Source organism: Marmota flaviventris, chromosome X (genome assembly GCF_047511675.1).
Source record: "Marmota flaviventris isolate mMarFla1 chromosome X, mMarFla1.hap1, whole genome shotgun sequence".
NCBI classification, from domain to species: domain Eukaryota; kingdom Metazoa; phylum Chordata; class Mammalia; order Rodentia; family Sciuridae; genus Marmota; species Marmota flaviventris.
In genome coordinates, this window is record NC_092518.1 from 63,171,285 (window position 1) to 63,191,347 (window position 20,063).

Sequence of the window (20,063 nt, forward strand, 5' to 3'; positions counted from 1 at the left end):
TTTGTTTGAGGTGGGGGTAAGGGGGAAGGGGATTGTGGAAGAGCATGATGAATTTTTGGATCTTAGGAATGGCAGTTGTGCACTGGATATTTAGAAGGGAAAAATCGATGCAAGAAATGGATTTAGGGAAAATGATTCTTTAATCTATAATGAGAAGCAAGAATTTGGGAAGTGACGCGGTGGGGTTCCTTGAGCTGGCAGTTGGTGACTCTGTCCTTTGAATCTCAATTTGCTGTCCAGGGTTCACAGTTTCCAATTTGGAAAGAAGCCACCTTTAAAGTATTTCTTAAAGCATTAAATATAAATTTCTTTGGAATCATGGAATGGGATATAAAAATGTTCTCTGATCTTTTGAATTGGCAAGAGAGGACTTTGATAAGACATGTTTGGGCTTCTTTCCCCAGAGATTGTACCCCTGGATTTGAGTTTGAGGATTTTTTCTGATTCTCATCCAAAAAACAAAATCCAGCTTTTTACCTACCTTGGGAATAATAGTATTGGATGTGTCTCCTTTGGGGTAACTTGCAATAATGTTCTTGAACTACATTCTAAATAGAACTTGATTGCTTTGATGACAAAGTAGTGGTGGTATTCTTTGGTTTGTTGCTTTAAGAGCACAGGTCTAATTGACACATTACCATAACTGAATGTATGTAATGTGCTAAATTGAGTTTTGAGCACTAAAAAGAGGTCTAGATGAAATGGGATGAGAGCTCAGGAAACATGAGCTGGAAGCTACATTCCAATTTGAGATATGTCTGCTTGTTTGTATCATATCATGGTGGTGGTTGCTGTTATTATTTTTATATTTCTGTTTCTGCTAAAAAAGCTCTTGGAAAAACTAGGAAAATTTTGTTTCTGATGCTAGTGTACACATTACTTTTTTTCTCCTTTGTTGATGTAGGCAGGTCTTCCTCATTCCATTGCTTACCTGACTTGAAATATTGCTATTTCTGGCTCATGTAGCAATGAATCAGGGTTCATACACATCCACACACATTCTCCCCCTACACTAATGTGGGTGGCTGCTCATGTATGATATGCAAATCTGCTGGTATTATGCTGTCAAGTTCCATGCCATTTTGTTGAATCTCTTTGGAACTGATTATAAAGGGAGAGGGGCTGTGAAGGGGTCCTTCTAATTGTTCTCACTACAGGACCCAGAGTTATTTAATGGCGTCAGTCAAGATTTTGAGCCTCAAAGCACATTCTTATTGACTCAGTGTGGGTGAGAGGCTGAGTTGTGTTTTTATGTTTTTTTTCTTCTTTCGTACCACGGTATAAACATGATCTGGGAGGTTTGCTGGCATTGATTATTATTGATTACTCTTTGGTCTCTTTGTGAAGACCCCTTGTGTGGAACCAAGAACTTGTTTCTTTGCAAAGAATCTAGTGAGTTGTTTATTTTTCAATCTGTTAGCTCCGAGAGATATTATTTAAAGTAAGATTCTGTCTTACCTGGTACTTTGTTTTTAGACAGTGTTGGAGAATGGGGAAAAGACTGGGCAGCTGCAGACTGGAATTTTCTTCATTCAGTGGCTATTTGACCTTGGGGAATTTTTTTCCTTCCTCAGTGGGTTTGGGATTCCCTGTAACATTGACATTTTGAAATGATTGGACTAGTTAGTTGACTTCCAAGTTCTTGCTTTCTATAATTTGGGCACCCATAAGTACTTTCCAGTTCATCCCCCTTGACTGGAAAGTCAAGTGAAAAGGATACTGATATGTTAATTAAGAGATGATGGGAGGAGAGGCTGAATATTTTTACTAATATCTGGAGAATTTCACCTAAGGAATTTTTGTCCTTCCTATGTGGTAAGGAAATGGGGGTTGCAACACTGACATTTTTTTGGACTTTTTATTTTCTCTAAAGGGAGAATGGATTTCTAAGACTAATCTTTGAACCTGGCTTATGACTAAGTAGTATCATGAAATGCCTTCCCCCCTGGGTGCTTAACAGACCCTTGGCAAAAAGCCTTTTGGAATGTATGTGTCTGGGGTGGTAGCAGTATGTTTGTGGGAGTGTGTGTACGCCTTTCTCTGTGTTTGTGTGGGTGCACACTCCTGAGTGTGGATGGAGGGTGGTGGTGGTAGGAATGAGGAAAGACAGCACTGAGTTCCACAGTTCTGAATGGCCTCCTTGTGAGGATTTAAATGGGACTAGGATGGATGGGTGTCACCCATGCATCTTTCTTCCACCACCTAAAACCCCTCAGGCTATATGGGTAGCTTGAAAAACCCTTCCACCAGTAATTTAGCTAAGGTAGTTCACACCTTTCAAATTCATTTTTCCTTAGGTAAATAAGGGATGGAGTTAGTCAAATGGCCGGTTTTCCTGGAACAGCCAAAAGGTAATTTGGGCAGTAGAGAACAAAAGGTGGCAAAGTGACTTTTTACTTGTGTGAATTGTGAAGGTTTGGCATTTCTCCTTCAGAAGTGTGAGGGCATGCAAAAAGAGAAAAGAGTGGGAGAATATGAGAAATGCAGTCCAGAGAAATGGAACCCTATGCATTTTGATCTGTCTTCTTTTTTCCTCCTCCTGCCTCCTCTCTTAGTCTTTCCCCTTTCCTCCACTACTTTTCTTCCCTTTTCTCCCTTCCCTAACACCACCCTTCCACTGGAAGAGGATGAGAAGTAAGAGGGCTTTTCCTCTTTGAATTGCCATGACATTTCCCCATAAATGTCTTTTTCCCCCTTTCCTCCTTTCTGATCCATTTGAGTAGAGGATAAGCTTTTGCTACTAGGAGGGGCAAAATCCCAGCTCAGGGATTTTGGTTCCCAGCTTCCCACCCAAGAATTAAAGAAAATGGCCTCTACTGGTATCCTAGCAACCCCTGTATCACAGTGCCCACTGAACTTCAGAGCCTGTCATTTAAAGGCCCAGGCCCCACAGTCTCCTTACAAGGGATATAGCCAAGTGGGAATTGGAAAGGTGCTTTGGGGGAGGGAAGACAGAAAGAACAAAATCTTCATTGGCTGCAAATGCCTAGAAAACATGTTCACAACAGGCATACAGAGCCTAGCCTTGCCTAATCATGGGGACTGTTTATTGGAAGACTCATGGGTTCAAGTACCTCTATATAGTCACTACTCCATCCGTAAGTTTAGCTGATCCACTACGTAACTTTAGTGTAGAAGGTCTGCAGGTTCTGAAAAATATTTTTGACTTCAAAAATAACTTTTGACTTCAGCAAGGAGAGTAAAGTGATAGCTTTGTGGGAACAAACTGAGCACTTTTCTTTTGTTAAGAGTGCTTCTGTCAGAACCTGCAACATCTGCTTAGATAATACTTGACTGATCAGATGATGCACATTGGTAGTTGCAGGGATTATACCGAAGTATGTCCTCTTTAGTCTGCTGTATCAACCTCTGATCTCATTTTTGGCTAACCAAGTACTTGCTTTTAGGTATGAGAATTGAGCCATTTCTCCCAAAATAACTGCCTCTCCAGAAGACCTCATACAGGGATCTATCTCCAGTGGCTTTGCCCCAAGGAATGGGATGGAGGAGGTGAATCTTAGACTCTCTAGGCTTTATTTCTAACACTGCATCTTGTTCTAGGTGGAGTGTATCTCTGGCTTTCCAAGAATCTTTGATTAAAGCTTAGCTCTTCCAATATGTGCCCAGAATGTTTTCTTCTCTCCATAGGTGGATCTAGCTCTAGGTATTTAGTTGATTGTACTTTTCCCTGGCATCAAAGTACAAAATGGAAAAGGCCCTCAAGGAGAGTGTAGGCTTGGGAAACAGTCCAGTAATGGCTATATTAATAACCATTTTTCAGTGCATGGGCCTAATAAAGTTTACAAAATAACTCACATACTTTCTAATTTGACTATCACATAATTCTTGTGAAGTTGCAGGGATGATTGTTATTCTTTTTTACAGATGAGGAGAGAAAAGGCAAGAGAGATTGGTAGGATGAGAGAGGGTATTCCTTTCCAACAGAGAGGTGGGAGAGTTGGAGTCAGATCATTCCCAGCTTGTGTGAAACTGTAAGGGGTTAGGTGGGGAGGAAAGTGTGTGTGAGTCATGCCTGAAGTCATACTAGCTTCCTCAGCTTTACTTGCTTTCATTTTTAGTGCTTTTTAATATCTTTCATTTGTATAGTGTTTTTGCACAGAATTCTTTAGTCTATGAAATGCTACCTTTTTGTTTTGGATATATATCAAAGAGTTCCTTTTAGTCAGCCTTATGAAAAGACACTATTTGGGATCTTCAAGGTTAAAGCCAGTGTGAATTGCTGAACCCTAAAATACAGAATGTTTTGAAAGAACTGCCATTTTTATGCAGTTGGCCTTCTTTTTGAAACACACGTATTTTTCTTTATTTCTTTAAAAATGTGCTGCCCAGAACTGATCATGCTACTCCAAGTGCCACCTGGCTGGGATCAAGTACAAAGGGACTTTGATCTATCTGTGAAATGTCTAATAATGCATCCTTCTACTGGTTCTCAGTCCTCACTGTACATTTAGATCACTTGGGGAGATTTTAAATACCTATGCCAGATCCCTACTCTGAGAGTTTCTGACTTAATTGGAATGGGCTAGGTCTCAGGCAGCTTTTTTTTTTTTTTTAAATTTAAAGCTTCCCAAGGTGATTCAAATATGCAGCCCAAGTTAAGAGACACTGCATTAGCCTTTGGAGCTTATAGTTTGAAACCATTTCCTATCTGGTCCAGTTCTCTATTCCCTTGTGCAGTTGGACTTTTGAACCAATTTAAATTTTTTGAACCATACTTATTAATGCACACTTTGGTTGGTTCATTATTCTAGCTTTTTATAACTTTAAATGTTTTTTCTCCATGCTGTGCAATAAATTAGCAGTTTCTTCTAACAGTATCAGTTAAGCTCTATTTTACTTGGTGTGTCATTGTTTTAGTTTTTGTGTTTTTTAAAAAATTTACTTCTTCATGACATATATAAGATTAGCAGTCTCTTCCAGCATTATATCATTTGAAAACTGAGTAAGTATCACTCAAGTTGTTGATTCAAAGTGGTATTTAATATGATGAGGTTAATACTCTTCTGGCATCTCACCAGGGCCCCCTCTTGGAGTTGATTTTTGTTTGTACATGGTCAACCAGTGCAGACTCCATAAGGCTGTGCTGTCATCTCTCCTACCAATATGTTAATGAGGATTTGTTTTATACTTATAGACATCATGATATTCTGCGTACATAGGTGTTATTTCTGATGGTTCCTTCAGAAAAAGGAGTATAAGTTACTTGGCATCTTACTCTTGATAAATCCAGTAGCAGTCTCCAGAGCTCCCTGTTTTCTTTCAATGCCTACAAACTAGATGTTTCATAAATGGATCCAATAACACAACTGTAGTTTCTGTGTATCTCTTTCCTTTCCCCTATTTGGAAAACAGATCATCATGGATGTAACTTTAAAACAGAATGTATTTTGTCCTCTAAGAATCCAGGAAACAGCACATGTTTTCTTTGTTGCTTGGCTGAATTGTTTCCATTAACCTAGTGGATTTCTGCCCTGGATGAACATTGGAGACACCTGGGGAGTTAACAAGACTAACAACATTTCATAGAATCTCTGGGAGATATCTGATTGAATTAGTCATGGTGGGGCCCTGGCATCAATATTTTTCTAAAACCTCCCTGAGGTGATGGGAATGTTCTGTCAGGGATGAATGAAAGAGACTGCTATGGAATGGTTCAAAGGAAATATTAGCTCAGTCTGACTCTAACTTACCACACATGGGCATAGGTAAGCTTTGCAGATGGTGAAATTTTATTCCAGGATTTGTGATGGCTTTGATGAGTTCCAGAGGTTTGTGGTCACTCTGAAAAGAATTTAGCCTACGGAGTGGGTAGTCTGGTGCCTATTTGTATTTAAAATACAGTTTGCTCTCTGTATCTACAGGTTTTGCTGCATCAACAGATAGAAAATATTTGCGAAAAACAAAAATAATAATACAGTAAAACCTATGCAACATAACAACTTTGCATAGCATTTACATTGTAGTAGATATTATAAATAATCTAGTAGAAGTATACAGGAGATGGGGCTGGAGGTATACCTCGGTGATAAAGTATTTGCCTAGCATGCGAGGCTTTGTGCTTAACCTCCAGCACTGATATAAAAATGAAAGATAAAAAGAGTACACAGTACACAGGAGGAAGTACTTAGGTTATATGCCAATACTACACCATTTTGCATAAGGGTTTTGAACATCCTCCAATTTTGGTATTCAATGCATCCTGGAACCAAGCCCCTACAGATACCTGGGGACAACTATAAACAGCTATCAGATTGTTTGAACCCTTCAGGAAAAAAATTCCTTCACATTTTTGTAATGATGCAAAGATTCTGCTAATTTGCTGGGTGACCTCAGATAAAAATACTTCTCCCTTCTGAAATTTGTTTTTCCTCATCTATAAAATAAGAATAGGTGGGTTAGATCCCTTTAAAGATTTGATCAGCTCTAATGTGTGCTCATTTTGTGAATAATATTAATGATCAAAATGATTGTGGAAATTATTCAAAACCAATATGCAATCCAGCAATTCCTTTTAGCAGGTTTAGAATCACAGTGTGGTTATGGGGGCAATAGATTTGCATTCTTAATTGTATTTGGCTTACATTTCTTTTATAACAGGTGAAATATATGTTGTATTCTTTAAGCAAACACTGACTGTGAATCAGGGAAGGGAGCCATATAGTGAGTTGAATAGTGAGAGTATACCAGTTTGGGATTTAGCTTCTTGAAGAGATCTGCCTTATGAATAATTGAGAATTATTATAGAATCATTTATAGAATCCGTATCATAGGTCTGGGAAAGCATAGGAGATAAGGGACTTGCTCCTTTGACATCCCAGAGTCATTTCCTGTGATATTTTAAGAATTAATTAACTTAGTTAATACTGCCTCCTCTATAAATAGTAGTAAGCATTTTGACAATATTTCCTAGTTATTTTGTTAGCTCCTTCCTCAAACCTAAAAGTTTATGAAAGTGAGGCCAAGGGAGAATAAGTGACTTTCTCAAAGCTATAAAGTATGAAGTGATAGTGTCTGACCTAGAACCCAGGACTCTTGTCACCACATCCTTTAGTGCATCCAATGTAGCCTGCATTTTGGATCCTGTGGTCAGGATGCAGTCATGGCTTGTTGAGACTGAAAGGGGTTCCACTGACAGAACAATACTTAGGGGAAAGCTTTGAAGAAAGTATCAAAGAAGGCAACCAGGAGGAAGAAGAAAGGTGAAGAGAAAGATGTCTGAATTCAGCTCTTTCTTGCCCTTATTATTCTTCTGTGCTAGTTGCAGGTCCATGACAGGGATTGGACATTTGCGCTTCAAACACCAGGGTGAATATTTGGTAGCAGAGAAGAGGGAAAGTTATTCTTGTGTGGTAGAATGATGGCATATAGAAGGCAGATCTACAATAGGAGAAAGAACACTAGAAAAGGCCTCAGGAGCTCTAGGATCAAGCACTTGCTGTTAGATCTTGATCAAGGTCCTTCCCACCTGGATCTCACTTTCCATGTCACTAAAATGCAGAGTGTTTTTAACAGAAGAATCATGTTCTTAGATGAATGTTTAGCCAGAAACTTCTACACAAACAGGAGAAAGCAGAGTGGGTCAGCTTGAAACAGGCCTGGGGTGGAGGTAGAGGCAGTGTCTCAAGGTCCCTGTCAATGCAGACTTTAGTCACTAGGGGAATTGAAGTTAGGAGAGAGGGGAAGGCTCTGCCCGGCTCATCCAAACTGGGAAAGGGGACATCCATGGTTGGGCTATTGAGTAGAGTTGGGACATTCATTTAAGTGGCCAGGCTTCCCAGAGAATCACTTAGGGAAGAGATTAATGTACCTGCAAGGTCTACAGCACCTTGCCTAGACTCCCCCCTGCCTTTTTTAAGTGATAAAACAAAACCACAGAAGGGAAAAAAAGTCCAAGGTTTCAGTGATGGATCTGATCTTGACTTTTCATGTCAGGTCGTTGCCCACTGTAAGTTGCTACCTTCCTTATAGTGTTCTGGTTCTGTGCTGTCATGGCTGGATCAGAGACATTAATACTCTTTCAAGTTTGATTGGAGAAAGTGAACTGAGAAGAGGCTGGGAGAATTAAGAGCAGAGAACAAGAGCATTATGTAACTTTCTGGAGGGAAGCAGGCCTGGCCTGTCAGCAGTCCTTGGGGTGCCAGGCAGTGGGATGGGGGTGGGGAGAACAGAGAGTCTCCTGAAGGCCACATTAGCTCTCCTGAAGGCAGGGAGCTGTGGATTCAGCCCTGTGCTGAGTAACCATCTACCCTCAGGGCCCAGAGGAGGCCAGCACTGTGCATCCGTAGCCAGCTCTGGGAATGGCTCTGGCAGCTGATTTCTCCGCCTGCCTGCCTTCATTAGAGGAGGGGATACCATGCACCTCCGTGCCCAAGCTGACTGCAGGAAGGATGTGCTAAGAACCCACCCTCCACCCCCTCAGAGTGTAGTGCCTAAAGGCAGCAGCTACTTTTAGCTGAACCTCCCACAGCCTCTCTTCCACCCACTCTCTTCCTTCCTCCTTTCTCTGTGAACTATGTTGGCTGGCAAGAGGGCTGGGCAGTGGGTGCCTTGGCATTGGGACAGATGCACAGGAGGAGCCAGGTTTCTAGTTCTAGGAGGGGTTCTATCAGGGTGGCAGAGCTCAGACAAAAGCAAAATGATGAGAGTGCTTTATGCATAGGGCCCAAAGGGAGTGGGGGATTTATTTCCTTTGCACCTTGCAAACAACCAAGGTGTTTTTCATACAAATCCAGACTGACCTGCACAAGAGAATTCAGGATTTATTGGACAGAACTTCCATATACCCTCTACTTGGATTTAGAAGAAAGCAACTGAGTCTAATGAATACTTACTTGATTTTTAACTCTTTCTCTGGAACATTGTCTTAAACTTTTCAGTGTTTTACACATTGACTCACTTGATCTTCTCTTTGATCCTGCAAAATGGATAGGGCACAAAGTATCTCCATTTCACAGATTAAAAACAAAATGAGGCTCGAAGACTCATATTTTCCAGCCTGGTCTTCTTGCTTCAAGCTCTGGAAGTCATGGTACTACTTTAAGTCATTGCCTGCTTCATTGTCTACAGAAGGGATGCTAGAACTGCTAGATCTGATCCTCTCAGAGAGGACAATGATTTACCCAAGAAATACAGTAGTGGTAGTGCTCAAGCTAATACATGCCTGATAAGGATTAGGTTCCTGGACCTGTGAGATGCACAAGTCACACTGGTCTTTTAGGGGTGATTTGGGAAATCTGTATGGTGTGATGGAAAACAGGGTCACTGAACTAGGAGTTTATATCATTTTTAGTTCTGTGACCTTGAGTGAATTAGCCTTTCTGAATTGATTTTCTTTTCTGTAAATTGGGTCCAGTAATCTCTGAGAACTCTCTGAGGCAGAAATCTGTGAGTGACTGTCACAAGAAGAGATCTGACATTCAGTAGGCCCTCCATTAAATAAAGAGTAACATCTGCAAATATTAAGCTGTGCACTAGCTAACCTTGAACAAATCTTATTGTCTTTGTGCCTCAGTTATCACCAACATAGCACAGATTTAACTTCTTTCTCTTGAAAGAAGGGGGACCCTATGACCTGGCCCATGCTTTAGGTACTGGGCCAAAAGCTTGGATTTTAAAAATAATAACCTTTCTTTTATTTACCCCCAACTCCATTCCCATGGACTCACACACATGTTGCTATGAATAGCAAACTAGCTTTGTCCCTGTCTCCTGCAAAGCTAAAAAAGAGCTTGAAAGAAAGCCAAAATTAATTGTGTTTTTATTTAGCGCATTCTTAAGCCAGAACAACCTAGGCACTTGGCAATTAAAAACCAGTTCTTGGCCCCCAAATCCTTGGCTAGGATTTGTAATGAGCATTACTGGGTTTTCATGATATAATTAAGTGTTGTTTTAGAAATCACAGGCTTTTGACTAATGACCTACATAGAACAAATTGACACCGTTCACCTTTATATGCATCATTTTGTTTGGAACCTCTTCACTTCTCTTGGGGTAGGGCAAGAAAATAAAATTATTGTATAGTTTTCTTGACACATTAGTCTTTTTTCCATGATCATACGAGATGGGCAAGGCCAAGACTGTTCTCATTTTATGACTAGGAAATTGACTCTTAGAAAATAGCTTTGATTGACTCAGATTAGTGGTTCTGCTTAAAAGACAGTTGTGTGCTAGGAAGAGCATAACATATGGCGTTAGCAATTACCACCAGTCCACCAATACGAGGTAGCTTTGAGCAAGTAGTTCATTCTAAAGATGCCTTCTGCACTTTGCTTCTATCTAGGTCTATTTTTTTAACAAAAATCAGTCAAGACAGCAGAAAGAACTAGGCAGATGCCATTAGATGATGGCATAGGTTACATTGAACCATTAATGGGAATTTTGGATACATCTTTTAGATCTACTATAAGTGTAACTGAATATATTTTCCTCAGGAATGTATGAGAAGCTTACAGTTCTAAATTCTGTAGCCCTTTGTGCTCTGCTTTGTTTGCATGTTTTCTTTTTGCAAATTTTCTGGTCTTATTCTTACAGAGTATGCCTTGAACTTAAAAGCTGGTTCCTTACCCTCACTAGTTCCCACATTCATTCCAAAATATGAGGGAGAATGATTTGGATAAACCAAATGTAATTTTGCCTGGCTTTGGTGAAGATTGTATGTCCTGAGGTTATCTATTTATTCTTTTTAATCCAGATGGCTTAGGCCAGTGGAAAAATGAGTGTTGAATGTCTCGAGGGGCCTGAGTTGGGATGAGACATCTTCAGGTGTTAATCCCCATGTACATGTCTGCATTTTGACACTTTGTGGTGGTGGTTAGGGAAATCAGAGTTAACTTATTATTCTTAAGCTGATAAGGAACTAGACGAGGAAAGAACCCGTACATTGAGCTCACCACCTCAGTACTACTGGGAAAATTGTGGTAAGGAGAGGTAGGGATTCGCCTAAAGTCTCAGATTGACCCAGGGGTCTTTAAGGAAAGCTGTTAGAAACAAATTGTTGGGGAGGAAAATTGGTTTAGTTTTATTGTCTATTCATTCCCTTTACCTACACCCACACTATAAGGTCACATGTACATAGAACATACTCAGACACATGTGGAGTGTATTTGGAACACATAAGGTATACATAAATGGGCCATGTTTTCATGTCGACACTCAAAGCACATATATTCAGTGTAAGTATGGTGCACACACATACTTGACCATTCTTAACACAATGACGGTGCACACCCATGGAAACACATGAGGCATTCCTGTTCATATTGTATGTATGAACATACATAGTTGCCTATAGGACACAAGTATATACCCATGTACACATATGTCATAGATACATATTTAGATATACTCTTATTCTCCAGGACATGCACTCCTATCCCTGAGAGAAACGCTCCTAAGGGTATACTTGGACAAACAGTACCACATGAGACACACCCACATGCCCTGGACACTCCTATGCAGAACATTTCCTACCCCTAAGGTCAACCAGCTGTACCTTTCTTCTCAGTAGTCACAGGCCCCAGCTGGTTGGCCTCCATCAGTTTGCTCTGGACCTTTTTCCTGAAATCTGGCTTGAGATGTCAGTGAGCTCAGTATAAAATGGATGCTAATAACAGCATGTGTCATAGCAGTTCCAGAAGGTAAGCAGAACTCAGATCTGAGGCCTCAGATGAGTTAACAGGCAAATGTAGAAAGATGAAGAAAGCAAATTGGCATTGATCAATGTAGAAAGATTAAGTCTGCTCCTTCATCCCCATGTCCACTTAGAAAACATTATGGAGTAATATGATTTTGAAGCAGTGCCCTAGAAAACCAAAAGTAACTAAATATCAAAGTTCTTTTTCCTTGAGAATAAAATACCAACTTGGACCACACATCAGTACCTAAATTATGGGTGAGAGGATATGAGGAGAGGTGGTATAATGCATCAAGCAAGACCTGTTGGGCAGTGGCCCAGCCTCTCCTGGGTCAGTAGTAGGCTGACAGACCAGCCACATCCTTAATGACCACAACCCAGCCCCTAGGCACAGCAACTTGGGCCATCTGGCCCCACTAATGAGGGCTTGCTATTTTTAGAGTTCCTCATGCTAGAAACCAGGTCATGGTGTCCTGGGGAAGCCTTTTTGGCCCTTGGTACCAAAAGCTACTGCTTGATGGGGTGGGGGGGGGCCCTAGAATGAGTCTGGATAAAGGGTAGAAAGCAGTGAGATAGAGTATGCCAGGGCTGCTCTTGATTAGCATCCTCAGAAACTCAGATTACTGTTAACTGTGACAGCCTCATTACCATTTCTGAATTTTGGAACTAAAGTCAAGAAACATGAGTTCCAGTTACTACTCTGCTTCTTAGGTTGTGGCTCAGTCAGGTTCCCCTTTTCTGTCTGGATCTTATTTGGTCAACTGGTAAACCATCAGTATTATTCTCAGATGATATCAAGTATCAAACATGTTGAGAAAATGCTTTGCAGTGTTTGTTCTCTCCCGATGAAGCTGTATCTCCCCTATCCCAAATCTGGTTTTAATGCCCATCACCAGTCAGACCTGGCCATAATCAAAGTAGTCATAGGAAGAAAAAGCCAAAAATTGGGCCAAGGGAAGGCATGCTTGTGGCAACATATTGATCAGTCATGCAGAGTTCACCCTCACCCATACAGATGCTTTTCAATGCTAGTTCAGACCTAGGAAAGAAAACAGGCTTGCAGCATTTAGGTGGTTATTTACTTCTTCAGGACCCCTAGGTAGTGAAGGAAAGGGAGACATTAGGGATAGATACTTCTTCCTAAACTTGGAAAAGCAAAAGCCAGGCTGCCTGTACCTACAACCTGGAAGGGTCTAGGGTGCCACGTCTGGCCCTGGGAAAGTAACTTATTCTTTTTTTTTTTTTTTTTTTTGAGTGTTCATACTCATGGTCATTTCATCTGCTTTGTTGAGGGGAACAGGGTCAGGAACTAAATGATTCATCTCAGAATCCCCACCCCTGCCCCCGCCGCCCTAGACCCTGTGAGCAAAATTCTCCTGAACTTAAGTTTTCTGCTCTGAAAATAGGCTCAATCATAATGTCTTAAGGGATTTTGAATTACAAGAATACATTGTGACAAAGGTTGTGTAAAGTGCCTTATAAAATATTGAGCATGTGTTGCTGATGTTTAAGTTGTTAAGATTTCATCCAGTTTGTGATTATAGGTAGTTTGGAGGTAATTGAGGAGCTTATTTTCAATTTGTTTCTTCACTGTTTCCACGTCATTTTTAAAAACCATTATTGGGTCCATTTTACAGATGTATACTGGGGTGGAGAGAGGGGACAAATGAGTCTGATGACACAGGATTAGGTAATGATGGATTTAGGATCAGAAGCCATGCCTTTGAACTCCTAACTGGACGTACTCTCTCTCATGCCTCATGCTGCTAAATAATGATTTCCAGGACTAAAGGAAATAGCAGCCTAAGTAAATATTATGTAAAAGCTTAGATTTTTATCTGACATAGTAACAACTAGAGGGAGTTGTGTCGGAGTACTGGCCTTCCCCAGCATTGCCCTTGCTTGCCCACTGGCACACTGATTGACCCTTCCTTCCTCCCACAGCAGCTCACGTCCCACTCGTCTCTTGCATGAAGGAAGCAGTGAAGCGTTGGAGATGTTAAGCTGTTGTGAGAGGGAATTGTGTTGCCTGTTTAAGCCTCTTCGGGAGAATCCCTGGAGGCGTTTGATCCACCTTGGCCACCCCCATCTTCTTACTCACAGCTACCTGGTGCCGAAGCCCTTTGTGGCTGACCTGCTTGAGGGGTAGGCCATGAGGGATCTGAGGAAATGTTTGAGGGCCCTGATTTTTTTTTTTTTTTTTGAGGATTTTGCCAACTCTTGAGGATTAAGGTTGTGGAAATCCAAGAACCAAAGCTGAGAAGAGTCTTTAGAGACCATTTGAGCTGACTCTCACCTGGCTTCAATGTGGACCAAAAAACCCAGCTGGACTTAACTTTTTCTCCCTTACTGTGCTTTTCCTTTATGAATCAAAGACTCTTGAGATGGGCCAGATTTCCTAGAGTCTTTATAGCTTGCTTATTTATGCCATTCTAAGCCTAAGAGAGGGGAGGGGAGATGCATTGGGACAGAGTTGTAAGAAGGAGAGATGGAAGAATCTGTGGAGGTCAGGCTTTGGATGCCAGACTTCATCTCTTATGCTGCCAATGCATTAGTCTTCTATCTTCCATTGATTGAATGGCAGGGTCTAACCCAATATATTGCTATTTTCACTCATGCTATTAAAAACTGCAGAATGCCTACAGTATTGGCCCTTCTAAAAGACTGGACAAGTAAGGGAGGGGGTGCTAGAATACAAAAGGGTAGAGGCACTTTCTTTTCAAGTTTTGAGAGCCTAGAGATCTGGGTTTTATTCTGGCCTCTGCTTCTGGGATAGCTAAGTGACATCCTTTTTCTAGGTCTCAGTTTTCACATCGTTAAAATGGAGCTCATCCTTACTCTTCTTATTTCAGAATTGCTTGGAGAATCCACTGAACTCAAAAGTGTGAAGGTGTCTTGGAAACTATAATATGCTGAACAGATGGAAAAGGTGCTGCTTAATGTTTCAGTAGAGGTTAACTTTGAGTACCTTGTACTCAATGGCCTGAACTAGGTAGAGGACGCAATGTTTTTCCTTCCAGTCATGAAACCCAAAGGTCATCTCAGTACCTAAGTTCTATTCTGGGTAGGTTTAGCCCATGGCAAAAATGTAAAAAAAAAAAGTTGTTTTTGTCTTTTGACTTTTTTTTCCTCACACCATTGCTCTCCTGACTCTTTTTCCTATGTTCACCTTCTGACAAGAACTTCTTTCAGAAGCATGGCAGCATCAAAAAGTCAAAGGTAACCTTAACTTTTTATTTAAAATAATTAATTAGTTTATTCATAGAGGAGCAATCTGTTCAAGTTCATATAGCAAGTCAGTAATCATGCCAAACCTGTAGTCCATTCTTCCCATCCCATTTTTTTTTCTACTAGCATTTGCATTTTAGTTTGAATTTGAATTTGAGATTACTAAGCAAAGGTATCTGGTGATAAGGAGATTCTGGAAGTGTCTTTATTCAACCTTAGGTGTTCTTACTCCTTAATCCTCAGAAGGGTTCCGCATGTTTGGAACTCAGAGGAGGGAGAGGCAAGTACTCTATGTAGTACTGAAGGATAATGTCTATAGAGCTCTGGGAGGAAAGAGCACCAAAAATATCCCAGAGGAAAATATTAGAAATTCTTATATATTAAATTGTTAATCTCATTGTTTTTAAAATTCTGCTCCATGGTCCTGGGGATCAAGCCCAGGGCCTCACATATATTTGGCTAGGTAGGCAAGTTCTGTACTACTGAGCTACATCCCCAGCCCCTTTTTTAAAATTTATTTATTTATTTACTTAAAACTATGGGGCTGGGCCTGGGGCTCAGAGGAATAGCGCTCACCTAGCATGTATGAGGCCCTGGGTTCGATCCTCAGCACCACATAAAAAAAATATAATAAAAAAGACAGCAGAATGCATTACAATTCTTATTACACATATACAGCACAATTTTTCATATCTCTGGTTGTATATAAAGTATGTTGACACCAATTCATGTCTTCATTCATGTACTTTGGATAATGATGTCTATCACATTCCACCATCCTTGCTAATCCCCTGCCCCCTCCCTTTCCCTCCCACCCCTCTTCCCTGAGACAGGGTCTGACTAAGATGCCCTGGCTGGTCTTGAACTTGTGATCCTCTTGCCTCAGTCTCTCAAGTACCTGAGATTATAGGTGTGCAAACCCTGCCTATCTGTTCTTGTGTGTGTGTATGTGTGTGTGTTTTAAGAATATTATTGTGTATACTTGAAGTATACAGCAAGCTGTTAAGGGATACATATGGATATACTAAAATCATTAGTAGTTTAGTAAAGCAGGTTAACATCTGTCACAGAACATTATTACTTTTTTTAATGAAATGAGCAACTAAATGTTTGTTTTGTCTTTAACAATAGAGGTATACAGATGGGTGTGGCAGTGTACACCTGTAATCCCAGCAGCTGGGGAGGCTGAGGCACGGGGATCTTGGATTTCAAAGTCAGCCTAAGCAACTTAGTGAGGTGCTAAGCAACTTAGCGAGACCCTGTCTCAGAATAAAATATAAAAAGGGCTGGGGATGTAGCTCAGTGGTTAAGCGTGTCTGAGTTCAGTCCCTGACTTAAAAAAAAAAAAAAATGTAGAGATATACAGTTCAAAAACAATCATTAGCCATCCTTCTAAAAGAGTGTAGGCTTGGTTTCTAATATTAACTTTCCTGATAATTAATTGAAGCCTCAGTTTTCTTCTCTGTTAAATGGAAGACTGAACTAGTTGTGATAGCTTTGGGGAGTCTCCAATCCTGATCACCTCTTTAGTATAAGAACCTACTGCCTTTTAAGGTCTTGAGCCCCAGACAGAGTCAAGAAGAGTAGATTCAAGTCCTGGCATCTTACTGATTTTTTTTTCCCCTCAATCAGCTGCCCTGGGTCCCCTCCCTTCTCCACCCCCACATCCTCTACCTAGCCCAGACAGGCAGACGCTTCCTTACATAAGCTTGGCTGACCTACTTGAAGTTCTTTAGTTACAAGCACAACCACTTTTCCTGCAGACATAGACTTAGTGCCATCCCTCCAGAGTCCTGAGGGTGGGTCTGATTTTGCTTCTCTTGTGTCCTCTCAGGAAGCCTCTGTTTAGATATTGTATTGCTCTAAGTCTTTAACAACAAGGTCCTAGGGAAAGTCAGATCAGTCAATTTACGACCCTGGGCTTGACCCAATGGTTGGTTGCTGAATGCCCTTGCCATCCACTCATCTATTGTTTACCAAATGTCTGCTGGAAATCCAGGACCTATGCTAGACTTTGTTAGCAGAAACATGGCCACTCCTGAGTACAAAAGGCCCCTGACAGGGACTAGAGGCAGTGTTAGATTATTTGGCTTTAGCTGTATGTCTTTTCTCTCACCAGAGCCAAAAGGCAGAAGTAAATCAATGAAAAGAAATTCTCTTCCTTCCAATGGGAGGTTTAAATGAAGATTTCCTCTTTATGCTGTAATGACTCCCTAGGAGACACTTACATTCTCTTTGGAAATGCATGCCAAGGCCCCAGCTTTTACAAGCCTGTGTCCTGGGTGGGGATACTCAGTAGATTTTAAAAAGGTAGTTTAAATTAATTGAAATATATTTATTTTGTCTATATTATCTAGATATAGAAGCAGGGTCACAGTACTTCTGACTAAATCCTGTTCATGTTTTTGCCACCTTAGACCAGATGGCCACATTTAGACATTAGAACCATTAGTTCTAACCTATCTCTTTCCCTGCCCCCCCCCCCCCCACCTACAGCTCTCTTTCCTCTACAAGATTTTAACACGACATCTGTCAAAAGGATAAAAAATGACTTTCCCTTATTCACTTTGCCTTACCCACCCACCCTCTGGCTGTGGTGTTGATGAGTATAGAACTATGCACGTAGGAGGCACGGAGGACAGATTCTTCATGTAGTTCTAGCCCCCTCCTCCTACCTTCTGGAAGCCTAAACAACCTTATCCCCACTACTGCCCAGGAAATTCCAAGATTAGGCTTCAGGTCCTGGTCCTAGAAAGATTAAGAATCCCAGGATGGGCCCCAGTGGAACCACAGGAAGATTTGCAAGAAGTCAGTTACAGGACCCAGGATAGTTCTAAGTCACCTCAGGGACAGGGGGCTCTTTAAGCCTCCTTACCTCTTCTCTAGGATTTCCCTGGCATTCTCTTATCTCTTAGGATATGAAGGCAAAAATGGACCCCAGTGAGTGGGTGGAACTTTAGTATCCACACTAAGGGTAAGAAAAGGGCATGATACTTGTGGCAGGAATAATTTGAGTATAGGGCCCAAATTGACTCAACAGACATGCAAAGGTTAGGTTAAACTCTAGCTTGGTATGACATGCTTTTGGTTCAGCAGCTCATGAAGAGGACGTTGATGAGTGCATCATGATTATCATCATGATTATTATTTTAGTAATGATTTGTCTCTGAATATCAGAGACTTCCATGGGTAGACAGAATGCAAATAGGAAATTGCTCATAGATTATAGAATAGAGAGATCCTGCTAGGACTTTCCATTAGGACTAGTGATGGCCTCAGTGCTGAAGATTAGGGCAAGGGTGGAGATGGAACAGAGCAGATATAGATAGCCTAATAAGGCTGACTGAAAGCTGTCTTCCATTCCTCAGTTTTCCTGGAACCTGACAGGAGAAGGAAAAACCTAAAGATAGAGTTTCAAAGATTCTGGTTTCTTCTGAGTGACCCAATGCAATAAGGGAAAATTCTTGCTATGAATTCTTTAGCCTCAGAAAATTTAAGATGGTTGGTATCTATATGATATGTAATTCAGAATCATGGGGTTGCTTGTTTGAAACTGCTGGAATGATTTTGAGTGGGGGTCCGTGTGAATCACATTTAAAAACTTTGGTATTTTTCTTTCTGTGCCTGGCTCATGTATCAGAGGTATCTGAGAGATGCCAAAGGACCCAGAACAACTTAGTAATATTTTCAAGATGTTTTGAAGATGGAAGTTGATGTTTCCCAGAATGGGGGCTGCTCTAGTGTGGAAGACTTCTCCCACCAAGAGAATAATGGATTGTAGTCCATAAACTTATCTTTCTCTCTGATCTGTATAATCCTTGTCCCATTTGGCTATATTTTCTTTAAAGGACTCACTCTTCAACAAGACCAAACTTTTTTAACCTTCTGAACTTTGAGACAGCAGCTGGATTTCACATCAGAAACTTTTGAGTCCATTTGATTGGGGTACTGGATTGAAGTTTCATACCAGAATCTATCACTAAGGTCCAGACCAAGCAAATAAATCACCTTACCTTATCTGTGTGGCCACAATTTTAGCTAAGATAACTTTTTGACTTCCTTTGGAAGGGGTGGAGGAAGAAGTCATTCTCCACCATTTGCCTATAATGAATGAGAAAATGCCCTGGGTGGCATCATACCCAAAGGAGCTTGTCTGGGTTTCCTAGTGTTTTAGGTCCTGGAAGGTGCAAGTTTGCTTATAACCAGTTTACATATTAGCTTCTGGATCAAGTGGTCTTTCTCTTGTTAAGCTTGACCCCCATCTAGGCTTATCTTTTCAGGTCAAAACAGTCCAACTTGGTTTTGTTTCCACCAGGTGGGGCTGAAGTTACCAGTAGATCTTTCCTTTTATTAGAGTGAATAATTGAAGGTATGATAGGACATTGAAGGAAGTTGATGCCTTAATGACTCACAGATCACACACCCAAACTATGAAAAGATGATTATGTCCTGAAAAGAGAGATTTGCCTACTTCCTTTTGGCACATATAGGGCCATTGTTACTTGAATGAGTGAGTTATTCTGCTCAGAAGTGAAATTAGTTATGGGTGATAGCAATACCCAAACTGAAGCTGGAACCAACCAGGTGTGAACTGTTAAGACCAGGGAAAAGAAGAAGAAACACTAAGGATTTTTGTATATTCATAGTGGGCTTTTTTTCCCCCTTACCTGGCATCTATGTTCCTTTGTCTGATGACCTTTTGGTGCATGTGCAGATCTGAAGCAAAAACCAGTCTGACCCAGAAATTACCTGTCCATAAATCCTGGTAACAATGGAGTGGCCTATAGGCCATCTGGATACTTACTATATAAATAATTTCTTTGGCCATATAGAACATTCTGCATCCTTACAAACTTCCTAATTCTGTTGCTGTGATCTACTCAGTTTGCCTGGTTTCAGAGGTCAGGTCATAGAACTTTAGATAGAAGTTAAAAAACACTATTCATTGTGGATTAAGCAGATGTTGTGTGTCTACCATTCATAAGTATACATTCTCATTGTTTAGAGACTTACACTGTGGTTGACAACTTTTCTTCAAATTATTTTCTTTTACCCTAAATAGAAATTTCTGAAAGAAGCAGAAGGAGAGAAGGTATGGGCTGGAGTCATCAGGGAAGGGATTAAGGAACACAGGTGGGCTACGTTCACACAGCAAGGAAGAGGCACGCTGGCTCTAGTGTCC

At 40.8% G+C, this 20,063-nt stretch overlaps 1 protein-coding gene across 11 annotated transcripts in view; it reads left to right on the forward strand.

Moving 5' to 3' along the window:
• Arhgef9 (Cdc42 guanine nucleotide exchange factor 9) overlaps nt 1–20,063 on the forward strand; it is a 542,919-nt gene that overhangs the window by 419,142 nt on the left and 103,714 nt on the right. The window contains exons 1-2 of one of the 11 annotated variants that reach the window (XM_071606163.1): nt 14,658–14,717; nt 14,834–14,872. The exons of the other annotated variants lie outside the window; for them this stretch is intronic. The gene's annotated coding sequence lies outside the window, so the exon portion shown is untranslated. Of the gene's footprint in view, nt 1–14,657; nt 14,718–14,833; nt 14,873–20,063 lie in introns of those variants that run through there. 11 annotated transcript variants of the gene reach the window in all.